Raw genomic sequence first — 15,878 nt, 5'->3', positions numbered from 1 at the left:
GTTCTTGTGGTGAAAATGGAAAAAACTTTTTATTAACAAAAATACAAAAGAAACACTCCCCCAACCCAAACCCAGATGAGACGAACCCAGCCGGTCCTCGCCGGGGAGAGTGGCAGAGCCTCCCAAGCCGACCTCCAGCAGCGGCCCCCGAAGTCCAGATCCTTGTCCTCCAGAGTCGGTGCAAATCCCTGGAGCAGGGAGAAGGGAGAGAGGGGGAGGGGCAGCCGGGAGCAGGCCCAAAGCAAGCCCAAGACAAGCTAAAGCGAGCCCAAGACAAGCAAAAGCAAACCCAAGACAAGCCAACACGGGGGCACAGACAAAACAGCTGGGGGAAAAGGGAAAAAAACGGCCAAAGAAGCCAGGGGAGGGGGTCACAGCTGAGCAGACGGCAGAGAGCAAGACACAGCCCACAACCGAAGCGCAGCAAGAGAGAGAGAGACGGAAAACACCAGCCTAGATAAAACCATCCGAGGGAGGGACCGGCAGCTGCACGGGGGAAGCAAGGAGAGGAGCCAGTCCAAACATCAGCCCATAACAAATACAAACCAGATATGTATTCTTGTTTCTGTAGACTTGGAGGTTATTTTCCTTCTAATATGCACTGCTTTGTCCTTGAAATTGGATCTTCATAGCAGAGTAATGTAGAATCTAAAACCACCTATTTTGATATGGACTGCTACAGTGTTAATAAGTTCAGCTATGGCTACAAGATTTCAGTGAGCCCTAAGTTTACATGCTTGATTGTCCTAAGGTTAATATTGGGTTAAATTCCTTTTCCAAGGCCTTGTTTCTTTGTTTTCAACTTTGAAACTTTTCTTGCATATTACACTTGTACAGGGAATCAGAGAAATGTGCTTTTTCCAGTTTTTTCCCTCTGGGCTTGCTGGATACAACAGTCCAGATTGGGATGAATTGTACCCTGGAATTTGTCCATCAAGAGTTAAGAGTTTTCTGGGAACTTCAGGATAGGAGTAGGCATAAACAATCTGTCTCTTTCTGCCCTCCAAGGAAGGGGGAGGGAAACTTTCTGGCATACAGGTTTTCTTTCTGCAGCAGACTTGGCACATCATTTATTTGCCCTCAGTTGGTGCTTGAAAGGTTTCCTTTGCAGAATGGGTCTGGAAGCTTTTCTTCCCTTCAAAGCTTAGACTTTGTAAATGCTAACAATTCTTATGTGAGAGAAAAGGTTGCTATGTCCTGCTCCTTCTCCTTCCCAGTGTGCCAGTGAGAAATTAAGCCACTTAGTGCTCTTTAAGTTTCCTTCCTGAAGATTTGCTTGATAAGGATTTTCCAATCTTAACTCATTTGATTAGCTGCAAGAAGTTCAGCTCCTCATTCTTTTCCTTTCCTGGAGCAGTCACAAAGGAGTACAAGCTGTGTGTTGTGGGAAAAGTACACTTTTTCTTTAAAAAAAGCCCTACACAACAAAGCTACCTTGTAATGTGATTAGAAAACTCATTCTTAGTTCATTTATTGCTTCACAAAAGATTTGTGCTTGGTCAAGATGAGTATTATGAGTTTAGTGCTTCAAAATTGTGCAGAAGAACCAAAGGTCTGTGGAGATCCTGAAAATTCAGGAAAAAAAACTTTTGGAATTAAATGAGTCTGTATAATATTGTTGGAATGATACTTCTGGGATGGTTTATTATATAGCTGTAGTTGATAGCTCACATTCTTAGAGTTCAGACTGTACTTTGGCTAAATGAAAAACTTCATTTTATTCTTTTTATTTTGCATCCAATTTACAAAGTTAGAGTTTTTCAGACTATTGTATAGGATATGATAAAATAGATCCAAAAGGCCTTAGTTTCTCAAAAAAAGCCCCCCATAAACTAGAAATTACTAATGTTTTGAAGCTGATTCTTAGTGTTTTATTCTTAATGGTGCAAGAAACAATACCATGGAAGGTATGGATGAGTATTAAAAATAATAGGAGAAAAGTAATAAAAAATGTCCAGGTAATGAATTTGATTCAACAAATGTGTTTGTAAGTGGCCTTTGATCAGTCCCACGTGGCCTGGGTTGCCAGGTGAACATCTGACATGGTGATAACTTTGAAACATTTGCAAAGAGATGCTCTGACTGAGGGTTGGGCATGAGGAGGCTCTGTTGGGGAGGTGGGAGAAGGGGATTTCAAACCCTCTGAGTGTATTTCATCTTAACATAAGCCAAATTGATGGTGAGGAGAGCAATATGTAGGTCAGTATTAATTCCAGGTCAGCCCTCTGGAATCAGTGTTTTAGCTCTTCAGGTTAAGAAGTGAGCAATGGGTGCCAGCATTTAACATCTTGGAAAGTGAGACAATACTTCAGGCCATGGGATTTTCCTCCCCCCCTAAAAGGGATTGAGAGAATAAAACAAGGTTTCCCATAGAGATAAAGAATCTCAAGTAAGTGCAGAGGTAGAAACTTAGTAAAACTTATTGGGATGAAGTTGGTTCAGTTTGTTTGATTTCATGTTTCCTCAAACTGATTAATGATCTAATGGCAAGGCTGTATTAGGATTTTTTTTTAATTAGGATTTTTACTGAATTGATATCTCCCTTGCACAGTTGTTAAAATGCAGAATGATTGTGCAGAGCCCTCTATTTTCCATTCCATACTTACAGCCAAGACTCAAAATGTAGTAATTTTTTCACTGTAAAGTGAGAGGGTGTTTTTATGTTCCAGTGTGAACATCTACTATAATAATTTCAATTTTACCTTCATATTCATTTCCTTCTTTAAAGAAAGCTGTGACTGATGCTTGACAGTCCTGGAAGCAGAATTGTTTGCTAACATATTTAAAAAAACTTTATCAAGAGCTGTGAGAAATTCATGCCACACTTATACAAGACATGTTAGCATAAGTGATGTAGAATTTGCTAGTAATAAATGGCTTGAATAAGCCCCGTTTTTACAGTGTATTTGTAAATTTGTTTCACACTATTTACTCTTCAAAGAAGTGAAATATTTAGTAAATTAAGTCATACCAGAAGTAGGTGACAGAAATTGGAAACAGACCAAGCACCATTTTTCTGGCGATGCTTATTATATGTATTCAAAATATAGTTTCTGTAACAGTACAGGAAATCAGTGAACACTTGCCAGTTCCTTCATGCCTGAAAATTGGAAAGCAAAAATCTCACACGATCAAGAGCATTTCTTTTTCATACTGAAATGTTACTGAATCTCTGGAACTAAGTTCTGTAGAAGCAGCTATGTGTGAGCACTAAAAGCAAGTATGGATGTTAGACCTGGAATGTGAGGCTGTTGATTGAGTCCTGAGAGGTTTATTCTGTTCTTAATTCTTTATCTACATGCATATCTGAAGAATAGGTATACATTAGAAAATCCCATTTGTGTAAGGGAGAAGGCAGAGTGGATTGGGGTGTTTTTGTTTTGATTTTTTTTTTCAATTTTGTGGTGGTAAATGGAAGAACTGGGTTCTTCAACTTTCTGCCTCCGCCCTCTTTTTTTTTGTGGATAACCTGATCTAGAAAATCTGTCTAAACACTTGATGTCATTTTCTCCTACTTTCATTTTATGCTATCTTTCTGGATTATAATACTCATAAAACTAGGAAAAATGTATTTAATCTGTGGAACAGGGAACTGAGCCTAATAAGCAAAAATGGTCTAATTAATTGACTGAGATTAGCTTTTTATTGCTTAATGTGTGATGTATTTTTTATTTTGTAATTCAGAAGGTGATGGAGCATTCTTGTGACATGAGTCAAAATGAGTTCTTCTGTATTGTAATATTTGTGATATCTAGAACTTCTCAAAGGTATTTGTTTTAGAAGACCTGCAATTCATTTTATTTTACCAAAATCAAGAGAACAGTTTTAAACGTAAAATTCAAACCCTTTCAGCATTAGCATTTTATCTTTACTCTCCATCAATGTTCATAATTTGGTCTGACTATTGGGTAACTTCAGGGGTGAATGATTTTGGGTTGGGTTTAGATGTATAAAACAATTTAGCTTCTGCAGAAAGACCCATTACAGTCTGAATGGAGTTGTAGGTTGCCTTTTTCTTTCAAGGTGTGTTTTAGAAATCTTAGACTACTTTCAAAGAAATGTCAGTCTTGTGGCAGAGATTGCTTTGGAGAAAGGATTGGCTCTTGTATCAATTCCAACAGGTAGCTAAGCTTCTCTGATCCTGTTTCCTGCCTGCACAGAGATAATTCTTCCTTTTCTCCCTGTCTACAGTCAGCTCTTTGAAGAAAAGAACAGGAGATTGTTATGTGAAGGGAAAAGTGTGGAAGGTAAGACTGTTTGTAATACAGGTGCTACACCAATTTAGCCTGTGTTGTACATAGTAATAAGTTGTAATCACTTGCTGTGCAAAGAGAAAGCCTTGCAACATAAGAAATGCAATATTATTCATTCTCTTAGTCCAAAACTCATTTTATGGCTGTTTCTGGAGGCTTACTTTATAAAGATGACATTTTGCAACAGGATAATTATTTAAATACTATGTAGAAAATAATTATTTAAGACTTATAACTCTACAATATTGTATTTTAGGTTTTTTTTTAAAAAATCAGTCAAATCTTCAGTTGTGATTTATAGCTTCTTAAATAACTTTTTCAAATCTCATTACGATGAACAAGAAGTACAAAAAAAGCACTCTTGAGAAAAAAATAGACATGATTTTAAGGGCATATACTGAGTGAAAATTGCCTTCTAGCTTTAAACCTGGAGGCTAGAGTCTGAAATTGCATTTCAGTATGAATAACTTTTGTAAATTAAACTAAAATTTTTATTAGGATTGATGTAATTGTCGTCCTGCTGAAAACAGGATTACACTTAAGATACATCTAAGAAAAACACTTAACAGTGTGTATGTGGAAAAAAGGTTTTAATTTTGAAGAGCTGTCTTTGGGCATCAGATGCTGGCCCACATTTATGGCAGGCTGTCATGGTCTGTTGGCTGTTGAAGATGGAGGAGTGGCTTGAAATGGACACAAAGCACAGGTGAGGTTAAAAAAGTGACTGGTTTTCAAAAGAAACAGAAAGGTTAGCCTTTTATTCCATGACTTTCCTTTCCTCCCTTGCATTGTTCAACAGATGGAATTGCTGCTTCAACTCAAACAGCAAATACACTGGACCCTGAAAGAAAGCCTGTTTCTATCTTTAAATACACCCTGTAAAACACATTGCTTGATTTCCTAAAAGCTGTGTTGTCTTCATGATAGCTACATGTGTAGTATCCCTTTCCTTAGCAATAAGAAACATTATGGAAATAACCTGCTCCTGCTGCTGGAGAGAGCAGGGAGCCTGCTTGCTTGTTCCTTGGATTATTCTAGAGAGACTTGGACATTGCTGGCTGGTTTTGTTCTAGACTTTGATTTAATGGCTTAATCCATACAAAAGCTTTTAGATTCCTCATGATTCAGTATGTCACATTGCCTATTCAGTCTTCAGTTTCTGTGGTTGTATCAAAGTTTTAGCTTAGTATTTTTTCATTTGTTTATGGAGATTTTGTGGTTTGGTTTTTTTTTAAGACAGGAATACTTAAACTCAGAATCTGATCTCTTATATAAGAAATGTACTGTCCTTACAGATTCCATCTTTCAAAAGCTAAGCTATAAATAAGCCTTTATTTTTTCTAGATTGGTTCTGATTAGAAGTTATTCAACACTGCTCATTTTGAGCTTGTTGCTTCCTAAGTTAGCACAATAACTGACTTGGAATACATTATGATGTTTATGAAGAATTCTCTATGAAACACTTTTTGTTTAACTGTAGATTCTTTGCAATCAAGATTGACTTAAATTTCTTTGCTGGAATGAGAAGGACAATTAATTTGACCCCTGATTTCCTGTTTCAGTTGGAATAATGCTGTTCAAGAAGAAAATGCTTATCACTTAATCAGAGGAGTTTCATAAACTTAGCAGTTTAGTGATATTGCAAACATTGTCTTAAGTTGTGTTGTAAATTCCCCTTCAGACATGTTCTTTCCAGACTGAATAATTAAAATGTAAACTATATACTTTTATTGAACAGAAACCTGCTATCTTCTAACGAAAGTTTTTGTGTTAGGGAAACACTTCAGAGAAAAAGACCATCTCAGTCTGTCTAGAGAACAGAAGTAATCAAGAACTCTCAGAAGATGCAATTCAGTCATGAAATCTGTGCTCTGGGTGCCAGGCCACCAGAGTGTGTAGCATCCCCTAGCTCAATGAAATACTAAATTAGTAGCTGAACTTTTGACCCATCTTTGCAATTAAGTATACTGAAAGTGTTTTACAATAAACTTCTGGTGTAGGTGTGATCCTTGTTTTCTTTTTACAATAGACACAAGTTTATTTCCTTTTTTTTATTTCTTCAGAAACATAATTTGTGATACAGGCTAGACCCTCTGAGTGACGAGTGACAGGCACTCTAAAAACATCTTTTCTTAATGCTTTAAATGAAAACTTGCAAAATGCTCTCTGTCCTGCCAAACAGTCTGTTTCCAGATCTTTCCTTGTTGGCAAGTCCAAACTAATCATGAAAAAGAAGAAATTTCTGATCTAAGTTTAGGTTAAAGTTTCTGAAAATCTTGGGGATACTTTCCAGCCTGGGGTATTAAAAACATAAGATAAAGCCCTCCCCCAATATTAGGATTATAATTGTATCAGTTTTCCAGAATAATGATTTTTGAAGTTATAATGTGCACATGGGTAGCATAGGCTCAAAATGCTATTAAGGAGTTTTTCAGTGGTTTTTTTTGTGTGTGTTTAGGCACTTCAAAATTACTTTCAAGAGAGCCCTTTGGAAATTAAATTCCTTTCTTGCTTCATATGTATCCTGCTGTGGTGTTGATAGTTGCAGACAAGCACCATGATTTTAAATATTGTGGATCGTTGAAACATAACTTTCTCATTTGAATTTTATATAATAAACATTATATTGATGATAGCCCACTTCCAGGTTGGTTATGATATTTATTCATGAGAAAGGAGTAGTGAAGGCTGCCTTGTTTGTCACAAGTAATCCACTGGTTTTAGTCCAACAGCTCTGCTTTTGTCAACTGAGTACCAATCTTCCTAGAGGACCTGCTAGAGTAATTATAAATTGGAGGGAAGTGTCAAAACTAATTTTTGACTGTTTGACTTTATTCAGTGCTAATGTGATATTGTTCTATTTCAGTAGATCTTGCTGCATGTACATCATGGATACTAGAGGAGAACTTAGGAAAAGCACTTTCATTAAACCTTTTTTGATGTACCATTTTCAATATTTATAAGGAAGAATAGGAAATCTAAGCAGTCGGTGTTTGTTTTCAGTTGAGACATGCATTGGGGATACTGGTTTGTATTCACAAAGGAAGTTTTTTATTGTATGCATCACAGAGCAAGTTTATTTTAGTCTGCCCTTGACAAATTAATGTTTGTTTTAAAGGAAAGATTCTTGCAGGAAGTTAGTGGCTCTACAAATAATGTCTGGAAATAAATGAATCCTCTCTAGACTTGAAGCCTTATTGGATTATAGGTGACTTGGGGAAAAAATGTCTAGGAAACATAACCCTTTCTTGGCATTGAAAGAGGCAAAACAATCATCTAGCATTGTGTAACTCAAAAGCTGTTAAGTAGTTTCATGTTACATTTGAAACAAAGCCTGATGGCAGCAATTTAAAAAACTACATGAGTCATTATTGCCTTAATTTTTTCCCAAAAATTTTAAGCCCTGAATTTTAGTTCATTATTTAATAATATAAACTTGTGGATTTAATGAAACTTCTAACTTTGTCCCATGCTTATCTAGTGATCAGAAAAGGATCTTTGGTTATGTTTAATTTAGGACTTCACTTGATGTATGCAGAGCTTAAAATTAAAAACACTCAAGGAAATTGTTCAAGTAAAACAATAGTATATTTGGCTGGTTTTAGAAACTTATTCTTCCTCCTACTACAGCTTTGATACATATCTATATTCCATGCATATTATGTAACATCTTGTATATGTTATATATGCTTAGTTCACTTTAAGACTTACACAAATAATGCAATGGAGATAAAAGCTGTGTACCTGGTTTATATTACTTTAATCTGTATTAGAATTTCTTCATGACTTCCCAAAATTTAGTTACTGACTACACTGTTTCTGTGTATAGTGATGGTAAAACATGATAATTTCTCATTTTTATCCTGATGTGGATAGGATGTGTATTAAATCAACAGTTCTTCAGTAATTCTTTTGAAAGGAAAAAAGAAAATATTATGCATCTAAATCTGGAGAGGTTTTTTGTAGGTTTTGGTGGATTTGGGGGTCTTTTTGTGTTTGTTCTTTGTGTCCCTTTCCATTAAAAATATCCCATTTGGACAACAGTGAGTTTTTCAAGTTATGTGCTCAAATTCTTGTATGCAAATCTGTGCCTTTGGGGTAATGAACAAGCATGACTAATTTCTAGCAATTTGGTTTCTGGACCATGTCCTGGAGGGCCAAAATAGTCAGATGAAAATGTTGATTTCAATCAGTCTCTCCATTGCCTGATATTTCAATTACAGAACGTCTTAGCTTAGTGCTCTGACTCCTGTCAGACTTCATCTATATTATTTTTGTAAGCTTGCCAACAATTTCCAGTTCTCCTCACTCTTAAAAACTTTAACCCACGAATGCATGGCCCCAAACCTATTCAAGCCTTGCTGCAAAGCCAGTGAAGAACTAATCACAGCTGACTCTGTTCATTGCTGTTTAGTGTGATTGGGCAGAAGAAGTAGCCTCTGTGGGCATCACTAAAGCCTGTACATGTGGGCATGCTGAAATTGGCTGACTGCTGTCACTCTGCATGTATCACATACTGTACTACTTCCTTGAATCAACTTCACTGTCTGTGGCACAGAAGTAAAAAACTACCTTAAATTGTGGTTTGTTTGTTTTTTTAATGTCTATCTATTTAAACTGTTACACTGAATTTTAAAATCTATTACCTATAGAGAATTAGAAACTCCATAATGGACAGTTTCCTGAAATTTACTGGATTGAAAGCCTTTGTGTATTGTCAGACTTTGCCTGAAATATATCTTGTCAAGAGGAAGGATTGCACTGTGGTTCTAACTGTGAAGTGATTTCCAGATGACTTAGCCAGAAGCTCTGGGTTTTTTGGCTCCATGTGAGGTCTGTGTGCAAAGGCAAGGGAAAAAAATGATCATTTTTTATAAGGTTTGACAAAACTATTCTGAAACATCAGTTCAGGGCTTGATGTCATATACATCCACATCAATCCCCAAGTGTGTCCTCTGAAATAGTACCAACATGATGGGTGGGGTTGTCCAACATGCAGTTTTAAAGAAACCACTTTTTAAAATGCTGGGCTCACACTGATATGTGAGAAATGTGAGAAACCAAGGTAAAATAGCATCATAGAAATGCCAATGCTGCAGTAAACAGATCATGCCTCCTGACTGAGTGACCTCAGTCAGGTATTGCTCATTATTTACTGATAACTCCAGTTGTTATTATGTCTGAAAGAACAGTTTGGAAAGTGCATCTCTTAGGTGGGAATAGTGGCAGAATTTCTAGAAGAGAGATAAAACCTCTTAAGTAATTGAGTTGCTCAGACTTTTTCCTATCTGTTGTGTGATAGTAAGCTACAGTTCATGGCTTGGCTTATTTTTTTTTTTTATTCCAGCTTAAGGTATACTAAATCTTTGCACATGGTTAGTTTTCTTCTTAAATATTTTATTTCTATAAATATAGATGAACATAGATAATAATTTGTATTCTGTTTTTTTATCTTGGTATCTTGTCTGCATATTAACAAGGTAATTTTCAGTTGTCCTTACTTGAATTTAGTCTGGCTTTTTGGCTCTGTTCCTTCAGAAATGCATAGTCTGATATTGCATTAAAATATGAGAATGATGGATTATTTTGATGCCAGGCAACTTGTGTGCTATGATCAGCAATCTCTTGGTTAGTATACCCTGTTCTGGATAGTCAGGATACAGGGTGACAATAAACAAATGAAGTGGCCAGGATGAGATGACAGTAATGTGAGGATAGAGGGATCCCCATGTTGGGATAGCTCTTGGCACTGATAGCTGGATGAAAATATTGTGACTGTCACTTCTGCAGACTGTCCTGTGGTAGCTGCTTTTGTTCATAACTTTGATACTTTAGGTATCTGTTTAAACAAATTTTGCAGCTCCAGCTTGACTGGAAGTACTCCTGCACACCTCTTTGACATTTAGCATCTCCTGATAATTCCTTCATCATTGATGTCATGGAGGGAGCAGTCTTGTGGAAGGAAATATGAAAACCAAAGGCTTGTGGGCATGTGGTGCACCTCCCTCTCCATCACTTTTCAATGTTCTTTGTTGTCCTTTGTTTTTTGCCGTTTTTCTCTCACTTTGTCCCAATATTTTAACCTCCTCTCTGAAGGCAGGAGTGGAAGTTTTATCATTCTCAGAGGAGAAAGTGAACTAATGAGTCATTAAAAGAAAAGTGTGCTTTTTGCCAGACTTCAGGTGAAATTGTCTCCCACAGATGACTCTCAAAGTAAATTGTTCTTAATGCTGGCAGACAGATGGCTTTCTGAATCATCCAAAAGAAATCTTATATCTGGAATTATTTTTTCTTCCTCCTAGGTCTTTAGACTCTCATCCTCTGCCAGTGAAAACATTTGGGGTAGTGATTGGGATACTGTCATACAGATATAAGTAGGTCTATGCTCTCATTTTGTCTTTCAGGATAGAGAAGGAAAAGTCAAAGAAATGAGCTTTCTCCTTTATGGGTTTCCTTTTGTGATATTGTTTTGTATATCAGCTGTACTTGATATCTCATTCTAGCATCTAATTGTGTCTCATGTCAATGTGGTGGTGTACAATCTGCCAGTTCAGATAATTGATCCAGGTCTGTCAAAGAGTATTCTTTTCAAATGCATTGTTTAAATGCTACACTGACAGAATTAACTTATCTTGGCTTTGGAAAATGTAGTAAGCAATCTTCAAGTCACCATGTAAATTAGTCTTTTTATGAATCAAAGTATTTAGAAAATGAGTTTTCTACCCTATACAAAATTGTTGTTCTGATGTATACATTTATTTCTGCTAGTGGAAGATTTTTAGATTTCCCCCCACTTCCAAAACTTATGAAAGGTTGTGTAAAGTAGTTTTGAAGACATTGGTTCCTTGAATGAAGCTTGCCTTGGTCCAGGTTTCACCACAAGCTGAAACTTGCAAAAGGTACATGAGGGGAGAATGTGGTCTGAATACCAAGGGTTCCTGTAAAAGAGCTGTTCAAGGTATTAGGAGGTTGGCACACAATTATTTAATGAGTCCTGTTTTGATGTTCTCATTGCTATGGCAGAATAACACCTCTCTCCAACAGTGTCATACTCTGACACAAAATCAATGGATGCATGCTGAAATTGATCATGAAACAAATTTAGTATTGCAGAAATCAAAAGAAATTAAATGTGAGCTAAGTTTTTTAGCATGACAATTAAGCCTGTTACACCTAAATTAAAAAAAATAACCCACAAAACATGGTGGCTTGGCCTTTTTGTCTCTGCCCTGCTACCTGCAACAGATTATTTCCAGTCTTTCCTGAAGCATTTTGAGATGGCTTTATTTTTAAAAAACTGGCAATGTGCTAAAGCAGTCCTTTCTGTTAAGTGTGCCATTAATTACTAACATTAATTAAAGTAAATGCAATCATGAGGGCAAGCTGGCAGTGTAAAGTTAATGACCCAAGACATTATTACTTAGCACAACTTCAAAGTTCATTCAAGTGATTTTTGAGCTGTAGGAATTAGATTGAGCTACGTGGTCATAAAATTCTAGAAGCCATGATTTAACCTTTGAATGAGACACCTGATAGATTTCATGTTAGCTTGAAAAAATTAAGGGTGGAGATAATTGCCCAATACTGGTGTTTTTTGCAAAAACTTGCATTTGAGGTGATGTGCATTCTCAGACTTCACATAAACATGAAGAGTTTGTGTAGTAATAAAGACAAAAGTCCAAACTGCACTGAAGTACCCTTTATGATAAGTGCTGCATCACCTTTAGGAAGCCACTGTCCTCACCTGAGATGTCAGCAGCAAATTTAGTACAAGACAAAGGGTGTGAGCTAATATTAAAGAGAGGAGAGATAAGTAATAAAGCTGCATTTGCAGGTCATGTAGGCTTGAATTAAAGCTTATTTGATATAATGTGTTCTAAACCTTCATTTTCTTCAGGCTTTGAAACTCCACTCAGTTTTACCATTTGGAGTTCCAATTTGACATCTGAATTCACATTCTCTAGGCTGTTTGACAATTTCTTGCAGATGACTTTAGATCAGTAGAATGCAACTCTTTGAAATAGTGCAGTTATGCAATGGAGACTGGAAAATCTGTCTGGTTCACTTATGATTGTGTTTTGTGATTCAAATGACTATTTCCTGTTATCCTATCCAGATGGGGTTTTTTGGGCCACTTCTAAGGATTTTAGTCTTAAACCATATTTAATGCATTTTCATTGATGATGGAGGTGTGATTATAAGGAGACCTAATAAAGGATCTGTTTAACACCCTCTTCTGAAGCATCTGTTTTTTGCACTATGGTTCTTAAATTTGAAATTAACAGCATAAACAAGCCAATACTGACTGAAGTCATAGCAGCAAGAAATTGTAACAAAATAATTATTTATAAAGTTATGCAAACAGAATACAGCTGGTATGACTAAAACAGTCTGGTTAAATCAGGATGTTGGTGTGCTATTTCTCTAGCTGTGAGTGAATAGACTGTCTCCTGAGCTGGTGAACGGTGTACTGCTCACTTTCCTCAGTGAAAAGAACTGAATCTGGTCTTTGTTAGTAAAGAAATCTTGAAGAAAATCTATTCTTCACCTTTTGTACTTAATGTTTAAATGACATCATTGAGGGAGATAAAAAGGTTTATGCGGACAGAGGTGTGTAAGGATTAACTTCCATTGCTCTAATGTTTTGCAAGTTCTTTTATTCAGGAGAAAGAAACTAACAGCAAGCATTTATTTGCCAAGGGAAGAATTGGGAATTGAATTAATAGAAGGTAAGAATTTCTAGGCTTATGCTAACATGCGCTATTATAGTACTATGTGTAGTCTAAATCTAGTCTCAAAACTCATTATCAATCTGATTTCCATTGTCCTTAATAAATTATTAAGGATTAAGAGAGACTCAACAACATGACTGTCCTATGGAAAGGAAATGAGCAGAACCTTATATGAGATGTTTTATGAGAAGCCATTGCTGTTCCAACTTCAGAAACTGTTAGATACTATACCCTTTCCTGTATAGCTGTGTAAATGCATTATCTCCCCCATGTTGTAGGAACATGCCAGCACCTGTGGTCAGAATTCTGAAGAATTATAATGGAATATTCTGTGCCTGTTGGTACTGGATAACATCATTGGAGGGGGACAAAATTGCCCTCTTCTACAAAATTACTGCTTGTTATCTCTTTCATAACTATTCTGGGTGTGTTTACAGTGTTGCCACAAGATTTGCCCGGGCTTTTAATGTGTCTTTAGGCTGTAATTCTTTTTCAAGGCTGCCCTCCTCCAAGGATCTATTACTTTCAAGCTGTCTATCTGGACTTAAACATTTTTTTAAGGGTCAAATATCTATCAGAGAGAAGAATAACTCAATGTGACACATTTGCCCAAAGCACTCAGCAAGAAATCCTGTGAATGATTATACATGTCTTGCAACTTCTTCGGGAAGTAATGAGGGAAGTAAGTGAATCCTTGCTGAGGACACATTGCTCAGACTTCCTGCCAGCAAATGAAAAATCTGACATATGCAGCACATAAAGCAGTACTGAAATGACAGTGATCTGATGGGCTGCAGTGTGGTAAATTGCAACCCCATTAGAGATGCTGGAAGGTGAAGGCAACAAGAATGGCAAAATATACTTATTTGCAGCAAGAGTGGGCAGAGGAGGGAGAGAAGTGGTGAAGAGAAATGAGGTTGTGTTGTCAGAACATGAACTAGACAAAGCTTTGGTGGTCCTTGGCCTGTATTTCTATGCAACTGCAGCTCTGCAGTAAAACACTTGTGTAGTTCAAGGGTCTAAATATAGACATGTTTGTGGTGAGATTGATTTCACAGGACACTGCAGATGTCTAAACAAAGCATCTGGGAGGCTGAAGCCATTCTAAAGGATTTTGTTCTTACTACTGGTAAACGCACAAAGCAAGGAATGTGAGCAACCAGAACTTTGTTCTGATAAATGTGCCAGTAAAGAAAGGATTTTCAATGCTTCTCTGTGAATCAAAAGATGTTTCTTAAAGTTCAGAAATTTCTGTCATGCTTCAGGAAGGATGAATGCCAGAGGGTGTTCTTACATTTCTATGTTCCCTGCTATTTTTCTCGGAAAACAGATTAATGTAACCAATACAGTCTTGTTATTGGAGTTAAAATAAAAACAAAGCAAACAAAAACTCAAACCCACAAAATATTAAGAAATAGCTGAAATATGGTGTATTTGTGCAATAGTCCCATTTAGTTTTGATACTTGGTAGTCTTACAGACACAAGATGTTTTTCCAGCATATGCAATAATAGGCCTCTGATTTTGGTGTGTATTTAAGTGTCTCCTCAGAAGCAATGCTGATAATCTAGTACAACAACTATTGAAGTCTGTGTGTGGCTATTATGTGTACTTCTGTGCTGAAGCGTCACTGGCTAATATTAAACAGCATCTCAGAAAATGAAGAGAATTTTAGAAATACCACCTCTATTTACTGTGGCTTTGTGCTTATTTGAGTGCAGTGGTAACTGTGGTGCAGCTGTGTTTGCAGCACAAACTACTTCAATTAGAAACAGAAATCTGTATCTTTCTGGTTCACATGTTCCAGCCATAGCTACATAGCTGCTCATTCCACATGGCTGAAGACTTGCTGTGATAATCTAAATAAACCTGCAAGAATTAAGGGGTTGTAGGTTTGGGGTTTGGCTTTCTTCTTAATCTTGTAGTTTGTTTCTTTTACTTTGTAGTGTGTGTGTGTCTGTGATACAGAAAGAGATGTCTGTTATCCAAAAGAGATGATATCAAACACTTGGAGTTGCATTTAAGTTACCTGATGCGTATCTCCTTTTATTTCTGTTTATGCTTTTCCAGTCAGAGATTCCAGGGTTAGTAGCTTTTCTGAAAACTGTGTGCAGTTTGTTTCAAGCAATGTGACGAATCGAAATTTCTGGGGGCATCAAACCACTGTGGAAAAACTGGTGTAGATTCTTAGTAATGTGCTTAGTTTATGCACAAATATATTATCTTTAACATTTTAACAACTTTTTCTTATGACTGTATTATTCATGACTTATACACTAATAGAACAGTAGGAAGACATGCTACAAGTTTAGACTGTGAATAGAATAGAATGTGAAATTTGTGTTGTGTGTATTTGTTAAGAAAGAAAATATTGTGCTGCACTTCTGCTTCCCTCTATGCACTAATGTGTTTAAATGTCCTGGGGTCTTCTATGTGTGAAGAGAGCACCAAAATCCCCATGTGAAACAGCATTTTAATTTGTACTTCAAGTTTTAATAGGAGTGCCAGAGCTCTAAAGATAATTAACCAAGTATTTGGGAGTTAAAGACAGACCTCTTAGGTCTTAATGTGGAAAGGTATATAATTCAAGTAGTTCACTATTCAATTATTAAAGGAGGCAAACACTACTGACTAGAGTTTGGAATGATGTCTCTTCTAAATTGCTGAGATATTCCTTAGCCAAGTAAAATAATAAATTAAATTAATTGTTCATCTGCTGATTTGTTGAATTGAAAAACAGGGAAATTCATTGTTCCAACTAACATGGGCCTTTTTTAACATAACTAGGATAACATCACATAACAGATTTAGATCTAGATGTTAATAACACTGTTAACCCTAGGTCTGACTTTTCATTTCTTGCTAAACTTCTCATCACTTGCTATGTTTCCTGA

General features: G+C 36.5%; 1 protein-coding gene and 1 long non-coding RNA gene across 3 annotated transcripts in view; both read left to right on the top strand.

The window, feature by feature from the left end:
- The window catches only part of TFPI (tissue factor pathway inhibitor), a 211,269-nt gene that overhangs the window by 16,568 nt on the left and 178,823 nt on the right, over positions 1-15,878 (top strand). The window lies entirely within an intron of this gene.
- LOC306804328 overlaps positions 1-15,878 on the top strand; it is a 92,889-nt gene that overhangs the window by 14,087 nt on the left and 62,924 nt on the right. Inside the window, exons 2-3 of one of the 2 annotated variants that reach the window (XR_013774856.1) lie at positions 4,192-4,247; positions 11,298-12,023. This is a non-coding gene — a long non-coding RNA (uncharacterized lncRNA). Of the gene's footprint in view, positions 1-4,191; positions 4,248-11,297; positions 12,024-15,878 lie in introns of those variants that run through there. The other variant, XR_013774855.1, reaches the window with a different exon arrangement.

Source organism: Erithacus rubecula, assembly GCF_903797595.1.
Source record: "Erithacus rubecula genome assembly, chromosome: 8".
Taxonomy (NCBI): Eukaryota; Metazoa; Chordata; class Aves; order Passeriformes; family Muscicapidae; genus Erithacus; species Erithacus rubecula.
The sequence above is the reverse complement of the archived record's forward strand: the minus strand, read 5'-3'. Positions and strand labels throughout refer to the sequence as shown.